This window comes from Leucoraja erinacea, chromosome 5 (assembly GCF_028641065.1).
Source record: "Leucoraja erinacea ecotype New England chromosome 5, Leri_hhj_1, whole genome shotgun sequence".
NCBI classification, from domain to species: domain Eukaryota; kingdom Metazoa; phylum Chordata; class Chondrichthyes; order Rajiformes; family Rajidae; genus Leucoraja; species Leucoraja erinaceus.
The window spans coordinates 94,454,480-94,461,298 of record NC_073381.1 but is presented as its reverse complement, the minus strand read 5'-3'; positions in this window follow the sequence as shown (position 1 = coordinate 94,461,298).

Genomic DNA, 6,819 nt, shown 5'->3' with positions numbered 1-6,819 from the left:
ACATTGTAGCCAGTAAGGCATTGTGACGTCATAACTGCCTAACTACCAGTCTCTATCAATCCTTCTCACGTGGGGGGGGGGGGGGGATCTCACCCTCTCCTTACTCCCCTTGAAGCTACTGATTCCATAGTCTCTCTGTCACCTCTCCCTCCTTCTCCTTTTCCCTACCCTCAGTCACTCCTTCCCTCCCTTTTCCCTTTCGCACTCCCCCCTAAAGACAATATTTAAATAACATTTCTTCTCCTCCCATCCCCCACTCCGTCAACTCTCATAGCTGTGAATTAGCAGCAGAGATCACATTTTTATGTCATTTTCGGTTGATGGAATGTTCACGGCGGCTTGTGTAAATTAGATCCCATTGTAATTGGAGGAGTGTGAGATGCCATTGTGACCTCAACACTGGAAGCTGCCAGAAATGTCTCCCTCTCACAGTCAGTTATTATTCTCAAAGTTGGTTTTATTAAACCTTTAAATATCAAATATAACATCAAATTTGTAGGAAACTTGATTAGAAGAATGATGGGAAAAAGCTGAGTAAGTGTTCTACAAACATTTTAGCACTACCCTTCAACTAGTTTCGAGGGTCAACTCTCCTGAACCAAGAGAGCATATTGACTGGTTGCATCACGGCCTGGTTCAGCAACTCGGACGACCAGGAATGAAGATTGCAAAAAGCAGTGAATACGCCCCAGTCCATCAATGGTACTGACCTCCCAACCATCGAAATGATCTCAAAAAGGCAGTCAGAATAATCGGAGACCCACACTACTCCTGTCATCAGTTATCAGTCTATTGAACACTGCAAACTCCAACTAAACACCAAACTACAAACTGTTTTGATTGCATTACAGACTTAGGGCTGTGTTTCTGTCCTTGAACTTGTTCTTGTGCTTGTGTTAATATAATGAAGATTTTTTTTGTGTATAATGGTATTTACTGTGTACCATTGTTTACATATCTGTTCTGTTGCTGCAGTAAGAATTTCATTGTTCCATTTTGGGACACGTGATAATAAAACACACTTGACTCTCTTAAACCAGTGGTTTTCCTGTTTCAAACCACCTTCAGAGCGGGAAAAAAAATCTTCTTACCCCTTTATCCTATCATCTTTGCTTTTATTTAGACTCCTCTTCTATGGCAAACATTTTCCTTCTATCCACCCTATCTATTCTCGTCATAGTTTTGTGTACATCTACCAGGGCCTCTGTAGCCATGTTTGTTCATCCAATAAAAACTCAGGACTATATCCTCATCACTAAAGTCCTCCAAAACAGGAAGAACACAAGGAACAACAGATTCTGGTTTACAAAAAAAGACACAAAGTGCTGGACTAACTCAGTGTGTCAGGGAGCATCACTGGAGAACATGGATGGGAGACATTTCTGGCTGGGACCCAAATCTCTCCTGCATCCTCTCCAGTATAATTACATTATTTCCACGGCGCGGTGATCAGAACTGTTCACAGCTAACCATCTGTGGCCTAACTAATCGTGCAATCAAATGAAGGCAGACACAAAATGCTGGAGTAACTCAGCAGGACCGGCAGCATTTCTGGAGAGAAGGAATGGGTGACGTTTCGGGTCGGGACTCTTCTTCAGTACCATAATCTCTCTGTTTTTACATTTTATGCTTCAGGTAATGAAGGCACAATGAAGGTTGTACTTCCGGTGGCGCTGGTGCCAGCTGCATCCACCTTCAGCCCGGTATCTTTTTGTTTTTTCGGGTTTTTTTGTTATGTTGAAGTGTGTTTTTTATGTTTTTTTTAATGTTTTAATGTGGGGGAAGAGGGTACGGTAAGGGGGATACCGTCCTTCAGTCGCTTCCTGGAGAGGACGTGACTATTATTTGAGTCGCGTCCTCGCCCCCCGTTACCAGTTACCAACATATGTCGCTTGGGAACCAGACCCAGGGCAGCAGCAATGGACATTTCTCGCTGAATTGGGGAAGATTGTTTACTATGCTTTTTCCCCCTCCTGCCTCATCAGTCGGGTCCTATGCAAAATACATATGGTCTCAGCATCAGGTGTCTTGGAAGTACCTGATTGGCCTACACAGCCATGGGTCCCTGTGGTCTTTGACATGGTCTCTGAACCATAAGTCCATCATGCTAAGATCTGGGCTGACGGACAGGACCATGAACATGATCACGGCGGCCTATCAAGAATCAACAAAAAAGCAGTACCTCTCCAGCATAGGAAAATGAGGGTCGTATTGCTCAAGGTCTGGTGTAGCGTATAATACAGCTACAATCACCAACGTCCTGGAAATTCCTGTCCAGCCTTCATATAGAAGAAGGACTGAGCTGCAGTGCTATAATTGCGCTAGGAGTGCCCTGTCAGCTTACTGGTGGCAGGCACCACAACACTGTCCATGGCATCTCACCCTCTAGTTGCCAAACTTATGAGGGTTATTTACAACACTAACCCTCCTAGAGCGAGGTGCTCCCAGATCTGGGACGTCAGTGTTGTACTAACATTGCTAGGGGCACCAGCAATGTCCCTGTCCCTGGATAAGAACTATATGCTGATGGCACTGGTCTCAGCTCAAAGGGTCCAGTCTCTACATAAACCGAGACTGGACAATATGACGGCATCTCCAGAATAGATAACTTTCGCATAGAAACATAGAAAATAAGTGCAGGAGTGGGCCATTCGGCCATTCGAGCCTGCACCACCATTCGATATGATCATGGCTGATCATCCAACTCAGTATCCCATCCCTGCCTTCTCTCCATACCCCCTGATCCCTTTAGCCACAAATGCCACATCTAACTCCCTCTTAAATATAGCCAATTAACTGGCCTCAACTATCTGTGGCAGAGAATTCCACAGATTCACCACTCTCTGTGTAAAAAATGATTTTCTCATCTCGGTCCTAAAAGATTTCCCCTTATCCTTAAACTGTGACCCCTAGTTCTGGACTTCCCCAACATCGGGAATAATCTTCCTGCATCTAGCCTGTCCAACCCCTTAAGAATTTTGTAAGTTTCTATAAGATGCCCCCTCAATCTTCTAAATTCTAGCGTGTACAAGCCGAGTCTATCCAGTCTTTCTTCGTATGAATGTCCTGCCATCCCAGGAATCAGTCTGGTGAACCTTCTCTGTACTCCCTCTATGGCAAGAATGTCTTTCCTCAGATTAGGAAACCAAAACTGTATGCAATACTCCAGGTGTGGTCTCACCAAGACTCTGTACAACTGCAGTAGAACCTCCCTGCTCTTATACTCAAATCCTTTTACTATGAATGCTAACATACGATTTGCTTTCTTCACTGCCTGCTGCACCTGCATTCCTACTTTCAATGACTGGTGTACCATGACACCCAGGTCTCGTTGCATCTCCCCTTTTCCTAATCGGCCACCATTCAGATATAATAGTCTACTTTCCTGTTTTTGCCACCAAAGTGGATAACCTCACATTTATCCACATTATACTGCATCTGCCATGCATTTGCCCACTCACCCAACCTATCCAAGTCACCTTGCAGCCTCCTAGCATCATCCTCACAGCTAACACTGCCCCCCAGCTTCGTGTCATCCGCAAACTTGGAGATGTTGCATTCAATTCCCTCATCCAGATCATTAATATATATTGTAAATAGCTGGGGTCCAAGCACTGAGCCTTGCGGTACCCCACTAGTCATTGTCTGCCATTCTGAAAAGGACCAGTTTACTCCTACTCTTTGCTTCCTGTCTGCCAGCCAGTTCTCTATCCACATCAATACTGAACCCCCAATAATGTGGATCTTGGAGCTGGTTAAACAAGATAGACCAGGAACATCAGGATAAAATTTGGAATTCCAAGCATACCCATCTGAGACCCGACTGTGTGTAATGACACACGTTCTACTATACCTTAAGACTACTAAAACATTAAGAGGTAGTAAATTGGCACTATGGGTCACAGCTATAAACAGCCTAATGGTATCAGCACAGACCATCTCTAGATGGCTCAAACAGGTTTTGGGAACTGCTGGGGTGGATGCTGACATCTTAAATCTCATTCCACAAGGGCAGCAGCAACATCGGCAGCTAGAGACATGGAAGTGCCTATGGACCATATCCTGGCAACAGCAGGATGGTCGAGAGAAAAGACCTTCCAATTCTTTTATAATAAACCAATAACCAAACCTGCGGTGTTGTAGAATCAAGTTTGAATTCTGTAATATATTTAGCCCAAGGGAGCATTATTTTGTTAAAATAAATTGTTATTGTTTGAATTGGATAAATGTCTGAATACGATAACATACTTCCTCCCTTGAATGACTTCGGCAGTGAGTGAAGCATGGATTTGTTCCACGGCATGAAATCACAGATCTTTAAAATCTTCACGTAGTCACTCACGTCACTCCGAAGTAAAATAGTAAGATTAAACGAGAACTTACCAGTTTGAAGTTTGATCTTTATTTTATGAGGAGTAACGTTGAGGGATTACGTGCCCTCCGCTCCCACCCTCGATCATAAAGTTCAACTGGTATCATAGTTCTTTTTATCTTACTATGTTTATTTCAATTACTATTACTGTGATTCCACACCGCTGCTTTGAAGAATGTCGTGCATGTGTGCTGGCGGGGTCTTCACGTAATCCCTCGACGTAACTCCTCATAAAATAAAGATCAAACTTCAAACTTGTAAGTTCTCGTTTAATCTTACTATTAATGTTCAGTGTGTGCACTGTAAAAGGTTATAAAGGAGCATGCAAACACTGCAAATAAAATACTGTAAGTTTTTGCAGTAAATAAAACTTTTTTTTAGAAAATGTTTTGTGTGATTTGATTGCCTGTTACTGTTCGACTGTGTCAGTGTGTGCACATTAAAAATATGATGCAAAATGAGTCGCAAACTATGGAATTCATATTTTTCAGTATTGCTATCAAGGAAATGAAAGCAGTTCCAATTGTTTGATATTATTCAAATGGAGGAGAAAATATAATTGCTCTAAAACCTACCTTAATTTTGCAATCTCACTAAAGATAATCCTCCTTTCCCTCTCTCCCCTCCTCCTCCCCCTCCCTCTCCCTCCACCTCTCTCTCTCCCTCCCCAACCCCCTTTCCCTCTCCCCCTCCCTCCCCTCCCCCTCCCTCTCTCTCCCCCCTCTGTCTCAACCCCCCCTTTCCCCCTCTCACCCCCCCCCCTCTCTCTCCCTCCCCCCACCTCTCTCCCTCCCACGCAGCGAGGCTCCGCTCCGACTCTGCGCCGCAGACACCACAGCCCCCCCCCCCCCCCCCCGCCAGCCCGGAGAAACGGGCACTCCCGCAACGTAATATTCCATTACTGACCTGGAGTAGACACGAGGCATCGAGGTGACTGTGTGGAGTGCAAATGGAGATCTGAACCCGCCCGAGCCCACTGCGCCCGACGAAGAGACAGCGTCATTTTGCGTCGCTACTGCGTCACCGGCTTCCTCCAACTGCGCAGGTGAGGATGGTCGCAATTTCTTTCCCCAAAACTTCCAGCGGCCGGAACCAGAATTCCGGGTAATTTCCGTCAAAGTGGAAACGCTGATAGCGCTCCAAGTTATTTTTTCTCTGGATATTTTTTACTCTGGGAAAAAAACACCTTGGCCGGAGGCCCCCTAGATTTTGAGGCCCTAAGCTTAAGCTTGTGAAGCTGATACGTAAATCCAGCCCTGGGTTTGCCATAGTACCTACCTCAACTACCTCCTTCGGCAGTTCGTTCCATACACCTCCACCCTTTCTGTTACCCCTCAGGTTCCCATTACATCTTTCCCCCCCTCACCTTAAACCTATGTCATCTGGTTTCGATTTCCCAACTCTTGTTAAGAGACTCTGTGCGTCTACCCGATCTATTCCTCTCATGATTTTGTACATCACTCAAAGATCACCCCTCATCCTCCAGCGCTCCAAGGAATAGAGTCCCTATCTACTCAATCTCTCAGGCCCGAGCTCAGGCCGTCGAGTCCTGACAACATCCTTGTAAATCTTCTCTGCACCCTTTCCAGCTTAACATCATAGTTTCTATAACACGGTGCCCAGAACTAAACACAATAATGTTCTCGATAGAGAACATCCATGAGCTGGTGGGGCTATAAAACTAAATTTGACTTAAGGAGCTGATGTTCCCACTGTCCCAGACTTCATGAGACACTGGGCAATTATCATTTGTGAAATTCTTGTCAGGATTTTGTAGAAAAAATCTGAGCCTTTGCAAACTAAATAAAGCCCTTTGTGTAAATATGGAATTCGAAATCAGATCCCAACGTGCTTGAAGTCAAATAAAATTAAGTCACAATTTCACTTCTTCATTGCATCCATATAATGTCTGGGATGGTCCAAAGCCCTCACCGATCCATTAATTATTTATTGGAATTATGGTAACCATTGGAAGCACAGCAGCCACAGTGTACACAGCAAGCTCCCACAAGTAACACTGACATCTAGACAATGTAACACACTTTCAAATGTGTAACCTATGAGTCATAACAACTACATTGTAACATGGAAGATTAAATCATTCTACAAAGGGAGTACCAAATAAGGACATTCGAACCGATCAAGCTCTTGGTTACAATCCACATTTTCTGATACGAGCTTTAATTCAAGAGATGGAGTATAAAAGTAGGGATGGCTTACAATAAGTCTGTACTTCATTGGCGAGCATCCCCCCTGGAGATCTGCGCATTGTTTTTGTCTCCTTATAAGAAGCATATCATTCAGAACACTCCCCATTCTGCTTTGGACTGCATCATTGAATTATTCTACACAACTGTTTAGCATCCAGAATATGCCACTTCCTAGAGCAGCACTTCCCACTATTCCTGTAAACAGCCTGGATTTTGAGTTTAGATCCCAGAAAGACA